Source organism: Triturus cristatus, chromosome 4_1 (assembly GCF_964204655.1).
Source record: "Triturus cristatus chromosome 4_1, aTriCri1.1, whole genome shotgun sequence".
NCBI lineage: Eukaryota > Metazoa > Chordata > Amphibia > Caudata > Salamandridae > Triturus > Triturus cristatus.
Window position 1 is genome coordinate 473,674,828 of NC_140585.1, and position 22,825 is coordinate 473,697,652.

The window sequence follows — 22,825 nt, forward strand, 5'->3', positions numbered from 1 at the left end:
ATACCATACACCCAGACCCTGTAACCTAATGCAACTATTGGGCTTGCAGTACTGATTGTGCCACCCACCCAAGTAGCCTTTGAAACCTGGCTAAGGCCTACCATTTCAGAGCCTGTGGGTTCAGTTCACTGCCACTTCGACTTGGCATTTAAAACTTCTTGTCAAGTCTAAACTCCCTATTTGTTTCACATAAGACGCACCTAAGATAGGCCCTAGGTTGCCCAAAGGACAGTGTGGTGTGTAAGTAATAGGTAGGACATGTCCTTTGAGGTTTTACATGTCCTGGCAGTGACAAACAGCTACATTTGTTTTTCACAACTGTGAGGCCTAATCCACTAATAGGCTTGCATTGGGAATTCCATAATACACTCTTATGCTTGAATTCCTGATCAGAAAGGAATAGCTGCAGCATGTTTTATATCTTCGGTCACCCTTGATGCAGTGAACTGCACATACTTCAGTATCATTCATTTTTTTAATGATTATTTAATTTCCCCCTGGACCACATTGCCTGTTATAGGCACACTGTAACCTTCACTTTAAAAAAAAATTGTTTGGGTACATCATGTGGATGGTGTGTTTTGTCTCTCCATGCTTGGATTTCATATAATAGATGGACATAAAGCAAACAGCTATATCTGCATGATGTGTTATCCTGATTGGAAATTACATTTTATGGTATGGTGGTGGGGTTTGGCTTTAAAGTGGTTAAATTATTATTTCCTAAGTAACCAATCACACCAATATTACCTTTGTCTGTACTAATTCAAACTGCAACAATTCCATGTTTCCCTAAATATTTGTCTTGCTTGTTTGCTTTTAGGTGCTCAAGAGAACAAGAGACATCACCCACGGTGCTACCATATAAGCCTGTCCTCCAATCTCTTCCGCTTGTGCAGATTAGTGCCAATGCCAACTGAGAACTTTAAGATGGCCCCAAAGAAAGTTGTCCCAAGAACGTGGTCAGTGATGAAAAGTAGCAGCTTTCCACCAGTGGCGTGCGGATCAGAACCTTTTTCGAGAGCCATGTGCCTGCCAGACCGGCCTACGTGGAGGAACCTGGGAGCAGTACTCTCACATCAAAAGCACTACCCCAAACTTAGCTCAAGGCCATGTGTGTCAGTGAGGTAGCCACTGCAATCATGTTGATGCCGACGAGCAGTGACGCTGAATTTGATATATCACTTTCGCAAAGTAGTGCTCAATCATTTCAGGAAAAAGAGCAAAGTGGATAGCAGCCACAACCAGCAATAGTAGCTATTCCTGAAGTTGGAGTAGAACAGGAGTTTGAACATACTTCTGAGCAAGAACATCTGCTTTTAGAAACAATGGTTCCCAGATCTCCAGAAAGGAAAAGGAAGGGTACTACTCCACCATCTTCTCCAAGCACCACTTCTGATGATGATGATGATGATGATGATAGGGTTGATATGCACATTGAGTGGAGTCCTTGAGACACCAGGAAAGGCAAAGGAAAACAAAAGTTCCTGAAAACCTAGAATTATGGACGAGGATGATGAGGAGGATGACGATGACAAGCTAGTCATTGTGGAAGCTGGCACAGAGGAGTTCAACATCACTATTCTTCCTGCTCTGATGGATGTGGCACAGGTCGCACCACCAGCTTCCATATTCGCAAAGCCACGACTGACCCCTGCACCAACCCCTTTCTCCTTAAAATTATGCACTGCCAAGACGCACTCCGAATCCACTACGCCCTACTTTGCAAAAGATACCATTGTCAGCGGCCCCAGAAAAGATGAAAATCCAGGCTAATATTATTATGGGTAGGTTTAGGCAGGAGGGGCCCTATGACAGCAACCACCCAACAATGGGAAGGTGGCAAAAATCTTAGTGCTGGACCTCCTCCCTTTTTTCTTTTGTGGAAGGAGTGGTAATTTTAGAAATTGTGGCAGCCATTTGCCCGTAATGTAAAGTTTCAAGTCAGACCTATTTTGCCAGAGTTGCTCTTCCAGCGCTGCATCACGATGTGCTGAAATTGGTTGGACAAGCTTTGCTGCAAAGTGTTGTTCACACTCTCCACTGACAACAGACATGTGGACCAGTCGTCAGGCGACTGATTACATGTGCATCACAGTAGACTGTATCTCATTTGTGGGGGTAAAGCAAAAGCGATCTACTCTTGGCCCTGAAGAAAGTTTTAAGAGCGTTCCAGTTGCCATGTTCGCAATGGAGAAATTACATACAGCTGCAAACATCTTGGATGAATTTAACAGCAAGGTGTCTGAATGGCTGCAACCCAGAGGTCTCAGAATTGGATTTGTTGCCATGTACAATGTCACTAACATAGTCAGGCCATGGCAGACTGGGGCTATTTTAGGGTCCTGTGTTTGGTGCACTGTATCAACCTGGTTATGCAGGACTTTCTAAAAAAAGAAGAGATAGTCAGCAACATACTGCCCACCCACAGAGGAATCTGCACTCATTTCAGCTCTTCTTTTAAAGCCCTGAAGCAGTTGTGGATTATTCAGCATGCTAATAGGCCTGATACAGGAGGTGCCAACACGTTGGAACTTGACCTATAACTGTTTGAACAGTACAGACCGATCAATGACTGTCATTAAAAGAGGAGGGGATGCAATTGGGAAAGCTTTCACCATGGATGCAGACACATGGGTCCTAGTAAAATGCCTGGCACAGATGCTACTCCCTTTTGAGGTTTTCACATGAGAAGTTAGCAAGGAGGACAGTACGATAGGCCAATCTATCCTGTTGTTGCATCTGCTACAGGACCAGCTAAAGAAGGTGTCTGAAAGGTCGCACAAGGAAGTGTGAACAAAAACAAAACACAGAAGTGCATGCCTTAGTTGAGAGCTTAATCCTTTGCTTGGCAAGGCTGCCAAAGGACATCATCATCATTAACACTTTATTTGATTTTTACAAAGAAAACGATAAAAGTCAAACAAACACAATTAAAAATCTCCATCCGATATTACGGAAAAACAGTACAGTGTGACCATTATGGGCCCATAAATACAAGGTTAAAAACAATCCCTATGTCAAGGACAAACGGGTCCAAAATATGAACAGACGTCATCAAAGCACCATAGAATGCAAAATTAATGTTAAGGACTATATCAAGGGCAAATAAACATCCATCATGATCCCATAAGATGCAACATTATAAACATCGGACATATTAAAAACAAATTCATACTGTCACTGTGACAGTAAATTGTCAGTAAAAGGTGAATCGCAGCTGAACCTAAGCCTAATTGCAGGCCTTAAAAAACTAAGAACATACAATACTGAATGGCTTGAGAGCAGTTGTAAAAATATAAAAGCAGGTCTAACCTGCATAAAAATGGCTTTTCTTAAGAACAGGGATGATAAAAGACTTTCTGAGTACCTCATAGAAACTACAGAACAATAAAAAGTGCATCATATCCTGGGAGACTTTCCATTGCTGCCACAGGGTGAGAGGCACTACCCTCTGCATGCACCACGGAGATGGGCCAAAAGAAATTGAAAGAGGTCCAGTTGAAATCTAGTCAGTAAAAAATGTTCATGGTTACTTTTGAACTACAAAAGGTAGGGCTTGGTTGATGACACCGTTTTCAGTATGAAATACCTAAGCACACTAGGCTTCCTCAACTCCACTTCTTCTGTGGCCCACGTACGCTGTTTTAAAAAGTTCTCTTTCACCCGAGTCATATACCTACTACGGATTTCCAATGGGTTCTCAAATAGGACTGCCCTTCCCAATTTGGTAAAGCATTCTCTAACACACTAAAGCCAATAAATAGGATTAGCGTGATTAAGGGAGAGACAGTCCCTTAAAATGTCCTTGCTAAGGCCACTTTCCCCCTTATTCCAGATTTTCATCCACATCATTACAGGACAAAATGGCCACACATCAGAGAGGAAGGCCATCCCTAATTCTTCGCACTACAAAAGATGGGATGCACTGCGGTAAGCAGAGTATCCATCTCAGAAAAGTGTTTTCAACAATTTGCAATGTATCCTGCTTGATATAGCTCCAGATCTCGCTCCCATAGGTAACCTCAAGATACATTTGGCTTTAAGAGCCCCCATCAGTCTACTTCCCAGTCTGGAAGCAAAGTTAAAAACAGCAGCAATTGCCCTAGTGGGGACCGCCATAGCCCCTACTGTAAAGGTATAGGACTTAGCTGGTTGAAGGCCCACCTGCATTACAGACAGTTTTCTGTGATTCACCATCAAGTCCAGGTCCTTCATAAATTGTACAAAGGAGTCAACAGGGATTGTAAGCCCCTTGCTGTCCTTGTCATGAGGACAGCATCATCAGCATGCAAGATTACCGGCAGACTTTGCTTGCCCAACTGGGGACAGTCGGTTTTTAAATTCAAAAGAACCTGCCCAGATAATTAATGTACAGATGAAAGAGAAAAGAGGCCAAGATGAACCCCTCTCTGGATGGTAAACTCGTGGATGGTAGAATAGTGTACTATGGCTTTAGTGCCTTTGTGGAGGTCCCTTGGAAACAGTACCATGCCTTTGTCAATGCCAATAGAAACCATCATCTGCCAGAGCTTGAATCTGTTGACTCTGTTGACTCTGTCAAACGCGGAAGACAGATCCATAAAAACTAAGTAGATGGTGCCAGTGCAGGCAACGGTTTACTTAGATATATATAAATAGATGCATACTCTGCTCAACCATTGAACAACAAGGGCGAAAACAATATTAGATGTCTGTCAGGATGTTATTATCATCACAAGCATATCTAGTAACATACGACCCACCACCTTTACCACAGAATCCAAAAGGGAAATGGACCTGTGGCAATAGGTGCTATCCCAATCTCCCTTCTTGAAACAGGGACAATGGTGGAGTGTTCGGGTGGCCAATAATTGAGGTAAGTACAGGTACCCAGGTGTCCAAATTCGAAATATGGAGTTCTGGGGGGATCCCAATGGGGCCAGAGGCCTTGTTTTTAGACAGTCCAATAATACCTTCTCTTACTTCCTGTGCTGTGAATATGACATTATCTCTTCTAAAGAGTACATCTGTACCACACTACTTGATTTACAGGACAAAAAAATTCTGCCCACTTTCAATCCTTTTTTTTAAGAGGATGTTTCAAAATACAAGAGGAGAATTGTTGAGCAAGTTGGACACCTGAAAGAAGAACGGCTGGAACTTAGAGTCCCACTTCTCAATTCTGGGGTGCTACCTTCAACTTTCAGAGAGGGGAGTCCTGTTGTCTCACAGCAGCCAACACAAGCAACAAAAACTCTGGTGGGGACAACAACAGGAACACAAGAATCATCTACAACATTTGTACTGACTTGGTATCAAATAGAAAGACTTAAGTCCAGTTCAGAGGCAAAGGATGTTCAGCAAGTGGCAGCACCAATGACCATTCACAGGATGTTCCAGGAATATAGGGATGACCCAAATAAGGTCTATGTGGATAAAAACCCATTGATGTATTTATGTAGGAAGTTTGGCCAATGATCAGAGGTCAGCTAGCTGGCAATAAGGTGTCTGGGGTGTCCTGTACTCAGTGTGTCTGTTGAGTGTGTGCTCAGTACACTGACACAGTTGTTACAGTGAGAAGGAGCACTCTCTTGCCTCAGAACATGGAGAGATTGACCGTGATCAGAATAAATCAACATTTTATACCACATCATTACATCATTCCTGAAACATCACAGGAGAAGGAGGAGGATTATTGGTCAGAATCAAGTGTGTTAACTTACCAAAGTCTGGGTGGAACACCTGAGTTTAACGATGAACTCTTCTTTCTGGACTGAGTATGCCAGTGCCACCGTAGAACTATTTAATGATTTATTGTTGAAGTTCTTTCTTTGCAAAAATAAAAGTAGCCAGTGGATCATTATGTTTGTGCCAGATTTATGCTGCCCCACCAAATATTTAGTCACATGTATAGCCAGAGTGAACTTGTGCCAGTGTGCAGTGAAGAAGCCTCCACAATTCCTTCATGACATTGGAGGCAATACCTGCCTCCCTCACATGCCTATCCTTTTTTTGCTTCACTTAGCAGGGCTACCCCAGAAGGTCATTGATTTCCAAGAGTGCCAATACCATATTCCAACATGCTGCCTGTGTACCTACTACCTAACCTACCTGTGCTTAGATCGGAAGAGGTAACTACAACTATTGCAACAATGAGTGAGTGATTGTGTGGCAGATAGTGAGGGAGGGTGATCAATTAATAGTCAACTTGATTTTAATTAATTGCAATGTTGGTTGCCTAATGGGTGATCATTTTACCTGAAGGTGATTGGCCTTTACAAACTTCCTTAGAATTTTTTTAATCTGTAATGTCCACTCCTTTTTTGGGTTCTTCAGAGACCAAACCAGTCATTTTAGCTAACAAACACAGATCTATACAAATACTGCAGTTTTGTTTCTCATCTTGTTCTTTAACAGCAGTGCACTGCACATCTAACTTTGCTTGGGTTGGGACTGGGACGGAGTTACTCAGAGTCAGGAGGAGGATGAAAGGACTCAGGGTGGGACTTCCTCTTCAACAGCTAGAAGAAAGAAGTTATGAACTTCTAAGGGAAACCATGTCTCTGAGGCCTAGTACTCAGCTCTGTGGAAAGAAGAGGGTGCATTGATTTGGGAAATGCTGCTGAGTGTGTGTTGCATCGGTGGAAAAATTTAAATGCCAAGTACTCTTGTTTTTTGCTAAGCCTCTCAGTCTTCTTGGTGCACTCCTTGTGAAGCTTACCTTCCTTCTGTCCTTCTAATTGATTATACAATACAGTTTATGCTGTATAATCCGCAGGCGTTCTCCGTTCTTGAACGAATGAAAGCAGTAAAAGCAGAGCTCAACACTTCTGCTTATCTGCTGCGCCGGTTCAGACAGGCACCCAAGGATGATGGACATTCCCAAAGAGCATGCAGATGGACTGTTCAATTTGACAATACAGTATCATTTTTCTTTTAACAATCATGTTTTAAGAACTGGGTGGGTTGAATTTACTACTAACTTTTAGATATCTAATAACTTGGGTTTCTGGTTCAGAAAGACAGTTTGAAATGCATATAACTGAACTGTGTCATACTCATTCCTTTGTTTCCTTCCACAAAAGATTGATGATGATGTGTTGCTGCTCATAGCCCTGATGAATAGTGTTCATCTGTTGTGTTTGTCTTCGTCACATCTTTCCTCAAATCCCCTTTCTCATCCATTCATCAAACCCCTAGCCCTCTTCCCATGGGCTGTGTGATTTTTTTTTCGAGGTGTGTCTTAATTTACACCAAATAGACCAAACACTTGATAGGGAAGATCTGGTAAAATACGACACCAACTCATTGCAGAATCTTCCATTATCTGAGCACCCCAACCCCACTTACCCAACCATGCTTAAGTAAGAACGCCATTCCTCATCGTCAACATAATCATTCAGGCCTTTCTTATGCGTAAATGAAACACTTAACATTGTTGACTACAGAGTATGGATTTTGAGTGCATAATTTTTCCTGACTTGAGGGTTTCATAACGTTGGTTTTCAAATGTCATCCTCACCGTTGCTCAGAATAATGTATTATTGCTAGTTTTCCTTATAATATGTGGTATTCTTTGATGTGTCATGTTGGTAGTAGTCTGTCCTCAGTCTTTCTAAAGCTATAATATAAAAGTTTATGCATAACCTACTAACTCTTGGTTTGTCTTTCAAGTTAGTTACCTGTGATCATTTGATTAATCCTACAGTTGGACATCAACTAGGTAGGAGTAGAACTTCGCTGTGATGCCTTCCCTGTTAGCACACTACCATAAAGAAAGCACCTTGAAAAACTCTTCAATAAGGTGTTGAAAGATTGACAAAGGGAGCAGCTGAAAGTCGCCACTTCATCTATTCAGGTAAGAGAAATATGGGGTGAAGTGAACTACTTTACTTGGTACGTAACTAGATTGAATTGCAGATGAGCTAAGCAATTGTTTATCTATATTTCTGTAGGCAATTTAGGGAATTTCAGCATACCCGCCTAGCTGGCATGCACTTTGGGAAATAGATTTTTTTAAACGCTGTGTAAGAAGGTAGCAGTGCACAGGAAACGTAAAAAACAAAAAAACAACTTTAGGCATAAAGTATAATCAAAAATATATGTTTTCCCTTTATTTTGACAGCCAAGAAAAAACCCACCCTCTAAACCCTCAACAGGCCTACCCCTTCCACAAATCAAATCAACCCATCCCCAAACAATGTACAAAGAAGAAAAAGTCCAAAACACCTGGTCCCAACTTTCTTCCCAACCACAAATCCCTTCCCACCCTCTCCACCCACAACAACAGTTCCTCCCACCAATATAAAGAAATTAAAAAAGGGCTTAGAAGGAGGCTTTGTCAATTTGGTCCCAGAGCTAGTCCAGACTTTGCTCAATCCACCCAAACGGCTCTCAACACAGCTCTCTAAATGCTCAATCCACTGCAGGAGGAGGTGCTGGACTACCTCAAATGAGCAGGAGGGGCGGCACAGGCAGCAGTAGCAGTTGAGGACCATATTTGGTGATGGCTCTGTTGATGTAATGGCTAGGAGGCTGGAGGCTGTGTCTGGCTTGCTAAACTGGGTCCCAGGTCAGAGGCATCTACTTCTACCTCTTCATCCTACAGGCCCACCAGCTGCCAGTATTCTGACTGGATGGTCTCCTGCCTATTGCACAACAGCCAGCTGCTATCTCCTGCCTAATCAATGATGGAGGTGGATCAGCAGGAGTAGCTCAAGAGAAAAGAAAAAAGACAAATTCCAAACTATGCTCTGAGTAAACACTTGTTTAAAATTAAATGGTGGGTGGCACAGTAGCAGTATATACTTTGTGTGGAAAAATTAAAATAAATTCCCTCTCATTAAAGAGTAACCATTGTGCACTATGGAGTACAAGCTGTTGTGCTAAATTGATGGAGGCATGCTAGCCAGTGCATCGGGTACTTTGCTGCTCTCTGGAGTCTGCAGCTGGGGCAGCTGTAGTGCACAATTATCTTACTTTAATTCCAATGGCCCTGCTCTTCTCCAAATGCCTTTCTACCCTGACTCCAAAGATTCAGATGAATAAGAAATAAGGTACTATGCCACACACGTCACAGTAAAAATGCAAATATCCTGTATGCTGTAAGTAGACAATGGGGAAAACGATAGACTGCTCTACAGCGAAAGGAACTGTATCAATAGACTGTATTTGACACATTTGTCACAGAGTATCCCATATACTAAACTGGAAATTAGGCACTTGGTTCCACTTTACTCAATGGCCTCGCCCACCACCAAAAATTATTTCCAACAAATGTATTCCCTGGGCAGTGAGGAAAAGAAACTTGACTTACTCTACTGCAGGGTAAGTTAGAGGGATTAGGCTGGGTAGGTAGAGTTTTTGCTATAGAATAGTGGGATATCACTGATCATCATCATGTGACTAAGCTTTGGCTTTTTCACTGTGGTTGACAGAAGTCGAAAGAGAAAATTTTAAACAGGCATGGCCATAACAATCTGGCACATGCCAAGAATTGATTTATCAATTTTTTGGTAGTCTGGGACAGAAGAACTTAGAAAATAAATAAAGGAGTGAGGCATTAAGAGGTGACTGAGTGGGCAAAGGGAAACAAACCTTGTATGTTTGGTTTGCAATGCATTGAAAACTTTGTAAATGCCACATTAACTGAAGAAGACTCACATTGCACAGCCAACACTGCAGTCATGAATTGAACCATACTGCACTTAGCTCATGGGTGGTAAAATGCCATGGGTAGGGTGGGGGTGATGAATGATGATGGGTAGGATACATATCTGCCTTACTTAACAAATACAGTGAGTCAAGCGAGTAGTAAAATACCCCTCACTTTGAACCATAGCTTTGATATTCATAAATCATAAGCAAAGTAGGTGAGCAGCATGCCACTCTCCAGAAGACACCCCTTGTTTATTCATCAAAACAACTGTTCATTCATGTGGGAGCTGGCCTCGTGGCGTGGTCCTGTTTCCCCGCGCTAAGCCGCACAAGGTCCCATGCACCTCGGGGCTCCTCCATTTTGGACTATACGTCACTCCACGTGACCACCTGTGTGACCCCGCTTCACCCGGCCTCTGTCCCAGCGAGGCCCGACATCGAGGCGCCAACCCCTGGCCCGGGGGATACCACGTGAACCCTTCCCACTCCCGGCGGAGGGCAGTATCGATGGGACCCCCAACCGTTCTTCCACACCTAGGTGCGATCGCCCCACAGCTCTCTGGGGCCTGGCACCTCTCCTGATGGGCGTCTGGCCGCTCCCTACCCGGCCTCTCCGCCCCTCCGGGCGCAAGGGTCCAGACATCAAAGGGCTCCAGTCCTATATCTGGGGCGACCCGACAACAGGGCAGTAGTTGTATCCTGGAGTCAAGAGCCCTGCTGATCGGATCTCGGCTGACCCTACGGAAGAAGACTCTGCCTGAAACTACCTGTTGAGCCCTGCTGACGACGTCGCGGCTCCATCGTACTTACAAGACCTTTACGAACCTTTGGGGCCCTGCTGACGCCGTCGCGGCCCGACCTTGTGAACTTGCCATCAGAGCCCAGCTGACCTCGTCGCGGCTCGACCGAAGCGGACCTACCACCGGAGCCCTGCTGACTGTGTCGCGGCTCGACCCAAGCGGAACTACCACCCGAGCCCTGCTGATGTCGTCGCGGCTCTCCTCGACCAAGCCGCTCTGAGACAGCATCCAAGGTCTGGCACAGAGCCCCCTTCCCCGTACCTGGTTGGTACTGAGACTGTCCCGCTACCCTATTCCCTTAGAGACATTGAGACTCTTACTGGATCCCTCGATGCCACTGTAAATATTGAACGTACTACTTTTTGATAAAGAACCAAGTCAAGCAACCGATATTGAGTCCTGTGTGGTGGTGTTACTGGGCCTAGTACGATCATAGGAGAAGGACCCCCCCTGCAGGGGCTTCTCAGCGGCGCTCGGCTATACTTGTGCGGTAGGAAGGTGCCCCGGAATAGTCTCCCCGACTCCCCGGTGGTCCTCCCTCCAACATTTGGTGGCCAGCGACGGGATCCGAGCCAGACACAATCGTACAGGCAAGTAACGCAACCACTACCTGACCAGACGGAAAAAGAGAAAGGGAACCATGGACGGCCAAGAAGCAACCGTGGCCGCAATCTTCCAGCTGGAAAAACTGGAAGAATACACCCACAAAGAACTCAAACAATTCTGCAAAGACAAAGGGATCGCAACCACAGGATTGGGCACCAAGGAAGAGATGCAGAAAGCCCTGAAAGCCTGGACAGAACCCGAGACCACTCCACCCCGAGCCGAAGGGACCTCGGCCCGGGACGGAACCCTGCCGACCCCAACCCCGACAGATGGGGGGCGAGCCGACCCAGAAACCAGCCTTTCCCCCGAAGAAATGCGAGAACGGGAGAGGGTCCGGACACACGAAATGGACCTCGCCCGACTCCGGCTGGACGGTGAGCTCCTACTGGCGGAGAAGAAGATAGCCTTGGAGCAACTACGGCTGCAAGAGGAAATTGAGGAAAATAACGGCGTCGGGAACTAGAGGAGAGACGGCTAACCCTCGAGCACGAGAGGAGCCTTAAGGAACTTGAACTCAAAGCTAAAACGGGGGAGACCAGCAACCCCGGAACCCGGGACGCCCTGCCCCTGACCGAGCCAAAGGTTCACATCCCCAAGGATGTCGTCAAAGAGTACTATAAAAATGACGACATCCAGCAATGGTTCCGAGCGTACGAAGTAGCCATGACCTCCCATCGGGTACCCCGGAAGGATTGGGGTGCCGGCCTATGGGGGAGGTTCCTCAGCGAAGGCCGGGATACCCTGCTGCAACTCCCCGATGCGGTGAAGACATCATACGACCACATGAAGGAAGCCCTACTCACACGCTACGGACTATCAGCCGAGATGTACCGGCAGCGCTTCCGGGACTGCAAGAAGCTCCCCGGTACCACATGGGTCGAATACGTGGACTTCTTCAGCCGAGCGTTGGAAGGTTGGATAAAAGGAAGCATGGTCACCTCATACAATGAACTGTTCGACCTCATTGTCTGGGAGCACCTCGCCAACAACTGCTTTGTTGAACTAAGGCAACACCTCCTGGACAGTAAACTGACCGAGCCCCGGAAGCTCTCCGCCGAAGCCGACCGATGGGTCAACACCCGGGTCCCCCGGAACCCAGTGGGGGACTATCCACGGAGTACCACGGGACCTCCCCGCCAACGAGGCGGAGGAGGGGGGTCCCACCGCAATCGAGAATTCCCGGCCGGGCCGCCCAGAAGCCCGCCACGGGGCCAAGCCACCAACCACACTTCCCCGACCCAGGGCCGAAGGGGGACCCCTATCGCACGGCCTGGACCACGACCGACAGTGACCTGCTTCGGCTGTCAGCAGACCGGCCACTATGCGAGCGACCCGGCCTGCCCCGTGAACCGACGGAACGGGACCACTGGGCCCCCTCCCCGACAAATAGCCGCCGCAGCCCTGGGGGAGGAAGAAGACGAGGAGGAACACCACGACGACGGGTCCCCCGAGTGGGAACCAGCTGCCATGTCGCTTGTATGCCTGGGCTCCCGAGAAATGGTGCCCCGAGCCGCCATCCCAAGCAACACCCAGAAGTACCAACAGTGGGTCACCATCAATGGACGACGCTCCGAGGCCCTCCGGGACACTGGGGCCAGTGTGACCGCTGTCCGCTGCCACCTGGTGACCCCCGAACAAATCCTGCCACATGTCCTCTGCCCTGTCCGGACTGCGGACAACACCGAGAGCATGTGCCGGATGGCCAGGATCCCCTTCGAGTGGGGAGGAGTGTCCGGCACCCTAAAAGTGACTGTCCGGGACGACGCCCCAGTGGACTGCCTCCTGGGGAATGACCTAGAGAGCTCACCCTGGGCCCAGGTAGAACGCCGAGAGCATCTGGGGATGCTAGGACTGCCCAAGTGGGCCTGCGCCACCACCCGGTCCATGACCGCCCAACCAGCCGCTACCACGGCCCCCGACAAGCCGGCGGGCCCCGAACTATCACCCTCCTCCGGCACGGAGGAACCTGACGAGGAGGCCGGGCCACCCGAACTTTCTCCCAATGAGGCCGCCTCCCTCAGCGAGATCCCCGAGCTGGCCCAGTGGCGCCACGACGGGGGCCCCACCCGCGAACAATTTCAGCAAGAGCAGAAGGCCTGCCCGTCCCTCGAGGGGGCCCGACAGCAAGCGGCCGCCCAGGCTGCGGGGGACCCCACGGGAACCCACTGGGTCTATTGGGACAATGACTTATTGTATAGCGAGCAGAAAGTCGCCGAACTAGGGGCCGGCCGGGTGCTGGTGGTCCCCCTCCGATTTTGAGAGTTCCTCCTGAACCTGGCACATGACGTGCCTCTCGCCGGACACCTCGGGCGGGACAAAACTTACAGCCGCTTAGTGACCCATTTCTATTGGCACCGAATGAGAAGGGACGTGGACCATCACTGCCGGTCCTGCCCGACCTGCCAAGCTAGCGGGAAGACTGGGGGGCGAGTGAAAGCCCCTCTCCAACCATTTCCAGCCGTCCACACCCCATTCGAACGAGTGGGGATCGACATCGTGGGACCCCTCGACCCCCGAACCGCCCTGGGGCACCGCTTCATCCTGGTACTGGTCGACCACGCCACCCGATACCCCGAGGCCATCCCACTCCGCACCGTGACAGCTCCAGTGGTGGGCCGGGCCCTGATGGGCATCTTCTCCAGGGTGGGGTTCCCCCGAGAAGTGGTGAGCGACCGGGGTACGAACTTTATTTCGAAGTACATGAGATCCCTCTGGCAACAATGTGGGGTCACCTATAAATTCACTACCCCGTACCACCCCCAGGGGAACGGACTGGTCGAGCGGTTCAACAGAACCCTGAAGGGGATGATCAAGGGCCTGGAAGAGCCCCTGAGGAGGAGATGGGATTTCCTGCTGCCCTGCCTCTTGTTCGCCTATCGGGAGGTACCACAGAAATCCCTGGGCTTCAGCCCCTTCGAACTGTTGTATGGGCACCCCGTCCGAGGGCCCCTCAGCCTGGTCAAGGAGGGCTGGGAGGCAGCCGTCCAAGATGCCCCCCCGACGTCTACCGGTACCTCCTGACCCTGCGGAACCAGACTCGGAAGTTCCTGGCCCTGGCAGAAGTCAACCTCGAAGCCAGCCAAGAAGACATGAAACGCTGGTATGACGAAAATGCCTCAGCCATCGAGTTCGAGCCGGGCCAGCAAGTCTGGGTCATGTCGCCTGTGGACCCCTGCGCCCTGCAGGACAAGTGGACCGGGCCCTTCAAGGTAGTTGAGAGGAAGAGCCCCGTCACCTACCTGGTCGACATGGAGTCCCCGAGGAACCCCCTCCGGGTCCTGCACGCCAACCGGCTCAAGCCCCACTTTGCCTGAACTGAACTAAGCCTACTGCTGGCTACCGACGATGGGGGCGAAAGTGACACCGAGCCCCTACCAGACCTCCTGGGGTCCTCGGGCCAAGACGGCTCCGTGGAGGGCGTCCGCCTCTCCGCCAGCCTGACACCAGAACAGCGCCATGACTGCCAGAAGCTGCTGCAACCCTTTGCTGCCCTCTTCTCTCTCACGCCCGGGGTGACCCCCTGGTGCGTCCACGATGTGGACACTGGGGACAGCCCCCCTGTACGACACCGCGCTAACAGAGTACCTGACCGAGTCCGAACATGTATACAGACCGAGGTCGCCAAGATGCTCGCCCTCGGAGTCATCGAGCCTTCCGACAGCCCATGGGCCAGCCCGGTAGTCTTGGTGCCGGAAGGCCGCCGCCCCCGGCACGGCCCCCGAACTCAGATTTTGTGTCGACTACCGGGGCCTGAACGCAGTCACCAAGACCGATGCCCACCCCTTGCCACGAGCCGACGAGCTGATCGATCGCCTAGGGGCCGCCCGCTACCTAAGCACCTTTGATCTCACCGCTGGGTACTGGCAGATCAAGCTCACTCCCGGCGCCCAGGAACGATCCGCCTTTTCCACCCCCGATGGGCACTACCACTTTCGGGTAATGCCCTTCGGTATGAAGAACGCCCCAGCGACCTTTCAGAGGCTAGTGAACAAGGTCCTGGCCGGACTAGAAGCCTTCAGCGCGGCCTATCTCGACGACATTGCCGTCTTCAGTGACCACTGGGCCGCGCACTTGGGACACCTTGGGGAAGTCCTGGCCGCTCTCCAAAGAGCCGGGCTCACCATTAAGGCCAGTAAATGCCAGATCGGGCAAGGATCTGGGACCTATCTGGGCCACCAGGTGGGGAGTGGCCAGGTGGCGCCCCTCCAGTTAAAAGTCGAAGCCATCCAGGCGTGGGAGCCCCACGCAACCCAAACCGCTGTCCGGGCCTTCCTAGGCCTCACAGGCTACTACCAACGATTCATCAAGGATTATGGCAGCATTGTGGGCCCCCTTACGGAGCTCACTTCAAAGAAGCAGCCCAAGGCGGTGCACTGGACGCCCCGCTGTCAGACCGCTTTTGATGCTCTCAAGGCAGCCATGTGCGCTGCCTCTGTGCTACAGGCCCCTGACTACAGCAAGGAATTTGTAGTCCAGACCGATGCCTCGGAGTACGGAATCAGGGCGGTCCTCTCCCAGGTGGACACCAAGGGCCTCGACCGACCTGTGGCCTTTATCAGCCGCCGACTGCTGCCGCGAGAACAGAGGTGGAGCACCATCGAGCGGGAGGCCTTTGCCGTGGTATGGGCTCTCAAGAAGCTCCGGCCCTACCTGTTCGGCACCCACTTCAAGGTCCAAACTGACCACCGGCCCTTGCGGTGGCTCATGCAAATGTGGGGCGAGAACCCCAAGCTGTTGCGCTGGTCCATCTCGCTGCAAGGGATGGACTTCACTGTGGAACACCGGCCCGGCAACGACCACGCCAATGCTGACGGCCTGTCCCGATTCTTCCGCCTCGGCGAGGAGAACCCCCAAGGAGATGGGTGACTCTCCCTGCCTTCAGCTGGGGGGGACACATGTGGGAGCCGGCCTCGTGGCGTGGTCCTGTTTCCCCGCGCTAAGCTGCACGAGGTCCCATGCACCTCGGGCCCCTCCATTTTGGACTATACGTCACTCCATGTGACCACCTGTGTGACCCCGCTTCACCCGGCCTCTGTCCCAGCGAGGCCCGACATCGAGGCGCCAACCCCTGGCCCGGGGGATACCACGTGAACCCTTCCCACTCCCGGCGGAGGGCAGTATCGATGGGACCCCCAACCGTTCTTCCACACCTAGGTGCGATCGCCCCACAGCTCTCTGGGGCCTGGCGCCTCTCCTGCTGGGCGTCTGGGCGCACCCTACCCGGCCTCTCCGCCCCTCCGGGCGCAAGGGTCCGGACATCAAAGGGCTCCAGTCCTATATCTGGGGCGACCCGACAACAGGGCAGTAGTTGTATCCTGGAGTCAAGAGCCCTGCTGATCGGATCGCGGCTGACCCTACGGAAGAAGACTCTGCCTGAAACTACCTGTTGAGCCCTGCTGACGACGTCGCGGCTCCATCGTACTTACAAGACCTTTACGAACCTTTGGGGCCCTGCTGACGCCGTCGCGGCCCGACCTTGTGAACTTGCCATCAGAGCCCAGCTGACCTCGTTGCGGCTCGACCGAAGCGGACCTACCACCGGAGCCCTGCTGACTGTGTCGCGGCTCGACCCAAGCGGAACTACCACCCGAGCCCTGTTGACGCCGTTGCGGCTCTCCTCGACCAAGCCGCTCTGAGACAGCATCCAAGGTCTGGCACAGAGCCCCCTTCCCCGTACCTGGTTGGTACTGAGACTGTCCCGCTACCCTATTCCCTTCGAGACATTGAGACTCTTACTGGATCCCTCGATCCCACTGTAAATATTGAACGTACTACTTTTTGATAAAGAACCAAGTCAAGCAACCGATATTGAGTCCTGTGTGGTGGTGTTACTGGGCCTAGTACGATCATAGGAGAAGGACCCTCCCTGCAGGGGCTTCTCAGCGGCGCTCGGCTATACTTGTGCGGTAGGAAGGTGCCCCGGAATAGTCTCCCCGACTCCCCGGTGGTCCTCCCTCCAACAATTCATCCTTGCATTCTTCTACATTCACCCATACCCACCATGATACAGTTTTACTTTCTCCCATGCAGTTTTTCACCAAAATGTTAAATACATTTCAATCCATACAGTATCAACCCTTTCTTTCAACTATCCTTTCACCCATCCATCCATTTACCTACCCACATATCCTTTCACTTAAGTATTAGAATGGAAAATTCATGTCTGCGCTTTGATTTATGTATGTTAGCATTTGTGGCACCATTTTCTTTGTCCGCGCCATTTTGAGTTATGATTGAAACGTATTCTTAGGTATTTCTGAAAAAAGGCCTCTCTTGAGTTGTGTTTCTCCAAGGCTACGTTTTGCTTCACTGCTGAATGCACTGTTCCAGCGCATACCTTTCCCATTAGATAGCGACCTTCTCCCACTTGTCTAGTGGCGGGCACGGGCAGACCGACCTTGAGTAGCAGATAGTTTGTGCCCGGCCTTAGAATCGAACCTTAACCTCTATACCATTGTTTAGCTGCATCTACTTGGAAAATTCCATTTTTGGGTGTGTTTTCATTGGTTCTAAAATGTACACAATGCATCTTTATGCTTGCTGATGTCAGTCCCTTTGCAGCACTCCTAGCAACTGGGCAGACTGGGCTCCACTCTGAGTGAACCTGAATAAACAGACCCCCAGGATTTTGCAACTTTGGGTGGCAAATTTAAGTGAGAGCCCACTGGGCAGTGCAACAGCAGTTTCTCCTTCAGCAGGGCAGAAAGGCCTTGGAAGGCATGACAAGAGGTTTGGACCCAAGTGTAGTCTTCTCAGGGTTTGCCGGGAGAGGCGGGACAACATGGGGTTTTCCAAAGACAGTCCGATAGTGAGTGCCACTACCTGCTACCACCAAATGCCAATGTGAGCATCAGCCTCGCCAAGCACCCTCAAACATAGAGGCGCTGAAGGAAGTGGCCCTTAGGGGCCACCTGGGTTATTTATAACCACCTAAACACCTTCTAAACAAATGAAGAGTCGGGCAGACAGTAGAGAATACAAACAGACATTTTATTAGTAATACTCTGCAGAGGAGTCCAATCTGACCTGCACCCTAAGAAGTCTGCCAAGGGACTGACCCCCCAATGGTCTGCCTCACAACCATTCCTCCAAAGAACCTCCAACCACACCTACAGTGGAAAGTTACCGGCTTAGGCCAAACATGAACAAAGGAGGCACAGAAGGAAGGGCTACCATCTGCCAGATGGGTACATACTACCACAGCTTCAAGGTTGCCGTGCATGGTCTCAGCGTCTCCTAACATGGCAGCAGAGTTACACACAAGGATAGGTATGCGAGGGCAGAATGGCCTATTCATTAGTGAGACAGGATCCAACCTTTAGCAACTAAGGAAAATAATCACTGGACATGGGGTTCCGCTAAGGCAAGCAATGCGAGTCATGAAGCCTAGTTCAGACACAGCTAGAGAGGGATTATTAAATACAAGCTGGAGTCACATTCACTAACTGAAGTTAGCACGTTACATGGATGTAAGAAACTGGCTCTATATATACTGCACCAATGTGAGGTACTGTGTGTATAGAGTCCAAGGGTCTCCAGAGGTTTGGCAGAGGTTAAAGTTAGATAGAACCTTACTCTCTAAAGTGGTTAGCTTGGTCGAGCAGTAAGGTAGTATCAGAGCACAGTGTTAAGCATTTGATGTACACTCTCAGTCAGTAAATGAATTCACACACTCAAGAACTGAACTCTAGGCCAATTGTTTTGTACAAAAAAATATACTGTTGTTTTATTTCTAGAACCGGCAAGCCTGGCACAGGTAAGCAGGTATGTATTTTTCAGCTACAAGATGCTGTTGTTGAATACTTTCAAAAGATAGTAGGACTTTGTACCACTTCGAATTTACAGGGGTTGCAATGCAATGCACAGAATAAGAAGACAGAGTACTCAGGAATCAATAGGCTTTTTCAGTAAAATGCAATTAAATTACTTATCGGATTACTTTTGCTAACACAGTGCTGGATCCTTGATTCAGCACCGGAGCATTTCCTGAAAACAGTTGAGTAAATACGTTTTAGTTAGGTGTACGGTTTTTAAAGAATATTATTGTATTTCAAAAGTTCACACAGAAACCTTTTCACATAGAATCACCAATGTTATCCTATGGGAGGAAATTCACATAGCAAGTAAGTTACTTTAACTATACTTTTCTTACTCAGTGTTGGATACCTAGATTCAGCACTGGGACATTTCCTGAAAACAGTTGAGAAAATGTGTTTTGTTAATCAGGTGATTTTTAAGGAATATTCTCAGTTTTAAAAAGTCGACACTTCGAAACTTTTTGGGAAAAAAAGTGTCAATGTTATTCTATGAGGAAAAAGAGGTTATCGGTTTCCAGGTAGGTAATAGGTCTTTGCAGTTAGGGTCCTGGGGTTAGACTCAGGGGTCTCCCAGGGTCAGTGATGCACTGCATTCGGGCGGCTGGGTGCAGAGTGTTGAGGCCCAATGTTATCCTATGGAGGATAAGGGGACTCCTGGGGCCACAGGGTTGTGGGAGCAAAGCTCCTAGGGTTAAGCTCAGGGCAAGTTGGAGACCAAGTTAGCACCAAAGAGGCGCCCTCAGCATCACTAGGGCGGCCAGGTGCAGGGTGCTGTTTTGAGGTCGGGTGCCCTGTTGATTTCAACCGAGATTCTCCGGGACAAAGAAACACTGCAGGCCCAGGGACGAGGATCTTCCAGGAGCGACCACCACTTCGAGGGGTAAGTTGGGATGTTGAGGGTTGGTTAGGCACCGCTGGATTGGGCACACAAGGCCGTGGGGCGTCGGGTGCAGGGGTGCCTTGGAACATCAGATTTTCTTACCCGCTCTGGTCGCGGTAGTGGGGACCTCTGGATTGAGGCTGCAGGCGTCATCTGGAGGCTTGACAAAACCAAAGGGGATGGTAGACAGAGTGTTGAACATTGCAAGCACTCACCCCCAGTCAACTGATCTGGGTTTAATCCATCATCATTCTTTAGCTCACTCCGCCACCCCAGATCAGACATGGATATTTGCAAATCAGTCTGACCCTGTGCCTCATGGGAACAGTCCAGCCCGAACTGCCAACCCATGTCTTTCCTGGACCGGAAACAAGCATCCTGGGACCGGTTTCTGGCTAATCAGCTGTCATCAGCCAGGCTAGCTTGAATCCAGTGGCAAAGTGAGCAAGGGACCCACATCTGGGCATACCCTGCCAACTTAGGGCAAACAAAGCAAAACCAAAGGAGATGGTGGACGGAGGGTTGAACATTGCAAGCACTCACCTCCAGTCAACTGATCTGGGCTTAATCCATCATCATTCTTTAGCTCACTCTGCCACCCCAGATCAGACATGACCATATGCAAATCAGTCTGACCCTGTGCCTCATGGGATCTTGCTGAAACGCCTCTCTGAGGCTGGGGTCTCTGGGCCAGCTCTTAGATGGCTGTCCTCCTTCTTGGCTGGTAGGACTTTTCAGGTGGCCGCCCCCCCTTTTGCCTCTGGCATTTTTCCTATTGGTCAGGGGGTCCCACAGGGCTCGTCATTGAGCCCCCTGCTCTTTAATCTTTATGTTCAACCTCTGGCAGAAATCGCCAGGAGCAGGGGGCTGACCATGGTTTCCTATGCTGACGACACTCAGCTGGTGGTGGCCCTCTCGAGTGACCACGAGCAGGACGCCAGGAAATTTCATGGCGACCTCTCTGCTGTCGCCGAGTGGATGACCGCCAAATGTTTACAACTAAACTCTGATAAGTCTTAGGTGTTGTTGGTGGGGGGGAGCCATGAGCACTAGAGTGACCTGTGGTGGCCTGCTAGTCTGGGCGCGGCACCTACCCCAAAGCCGCTAGTAAAGAACTTGGGGGTTTGGATTGACAGCTCACTCAATTTTTCGGTCCAGACAAAGAAGGTGGCTGGCACTTGCTCTGGTCTTCTTCGCGAGCTTAAACCCATTGTGGCCTTTTTTGATGCCTCAACCAGGCAGACTATTATTCAGGCCTTGATTTTGTCAAGACTAGATTACGCCTGCTCGTTGTATTTAGGAGTAAACAAATCTGAAGTACAGAGGCTTCAGAGAGTCCAGAATGCGGCTGTTAGATCACTCCTGGGCTTGCGTAGAACATGCTCAGTGACTGGAGCCATTCATCGTCTTCATTGGCTGCCGGTGGCCAGGCGCATTGAGTTTAAGGCACTTTGTTTTGCCTTTAAAATTCTGAAGTTGGCATCTCCTTACATTTTGGCTGATCTCCTTTCACCTTATATCCCTAGACGACCTCTTCGCTCTATGGGACAATGCTTAGTAATGGTGCCCCGGGTAAGGAAAGCCCGTGCTGGCGGACGCTCCTTCCGGCACAGAGCAGCCCTTCTGTGGAACGCTCTGCCGGCTCACATTCGGGAGCTTACTATTTCCAGTTCAGGAAAGCAATTAAGACTGTCCTGTTTCCTTCTTCATAGGCCTTGATCATTTTTTCGTTTTGCTCTGCCGTTGCATAGCACCGGGACGCCTCTTAGCTGAGGCAGCTGTTGCGCTTTATAAAACTGATTAACATTAACATTAACATTAAAAATCCAGCCCAAACTGCCAAGCCATGTCTTCCCTGGATCGGAAACAAGCATCCTGGGACTGGTTTCTGGCTAATCAGCCGTCATCTGCCAGGCTAGCCTGAATCCAGTGGCAAAGTGAGCAAGGGACCCATGTCTGGGCATACCCTGCCAACTTAGGGCTAACAAAGAAAAAGCAAAGGGGATAGTGGACGGAGTGCTGAACATTGCAAGCACTCACCCCCAGTCAACTGATCTGGGTTTAATCCATCATCATTGTTTAGCTCACTCAGCCACCCCAGATCAGACATGGCCATATGCAAATCAGTCTGACCCTGTGCCTCATGGAAACAGTCCAGCCCGAACTGCCAAGCCATCTCTTCCCTGGACCGGAAACAAGCATCCTGGGACTGGTTTCTGGCTAATCAGCCATCATCACCCAGGCTAGCTTGAATCCAGTGGCAAAGTGAGCAAGGGACCCACGTCTGGGCCTACCCTGCCAACTTAGGGCGAACAAAGCAAAACCAAAGGGGATGGTGGACAGAGTGTTGAACATTGCAAGCACTCACCCCCAGTCAACTGATCTGGGTTTAATCCATCATCATTCTTTTGCTCAATCCGCCACCCCAGATCAGACATGGCCATATGCAAATCATTCTGACCCTGTACCTCATGGGAAAAGTCCTGCCCGAACTGCCAATCCTTGTCTTCCCTGGACCGAAAACAAGCATCCTGGGACCGTTTTTGCAAGGCTGAGGCAGGTCAGGGGTCCCCGGATCTCGGGTCAGGATCACCAGGGGGACCTCCTCGTGGTATTTTTCCACTCGAGCTTGGGACGGGTTCAGCGGTTGCAGAGTGGGCTGGATTCACAGTTCCTGGCTGGCACCAGAAGCTGCAGTTCAAACACGTCCGGTGTTCACGGGAGAAACAGCTTGAAAAGTGAAGGCAGGCAGGTCCTCTGGGGTTTTTGAGGTTGCTGTCTGCTGGACACGCCGGGGTTTTGCAGGAGAAGGTTCGAGGGGAGACAGGCCTGTAGGGCTGGGGACAAGTCAGTGGGCGTCGTCCTCTTGTTAGCTCTGCATGGCTTCTCGTCCTTCTTCTTCTCTTCTTTTTCTTGTGGTTGCTAGATCAGAGGAAGGAAGGTTCAGGGAGCCCCTAAATACTAAATTTAGGGGTGTTACAGGTAGGTAAAGGGCAGGAACCAATGGGTCCCTTCCCTGGGTTGGGTACACCCCTTATTCTGCCACTCTCCAGTGGGAGGGGGCAGGAGTCAGCCCCTGATTG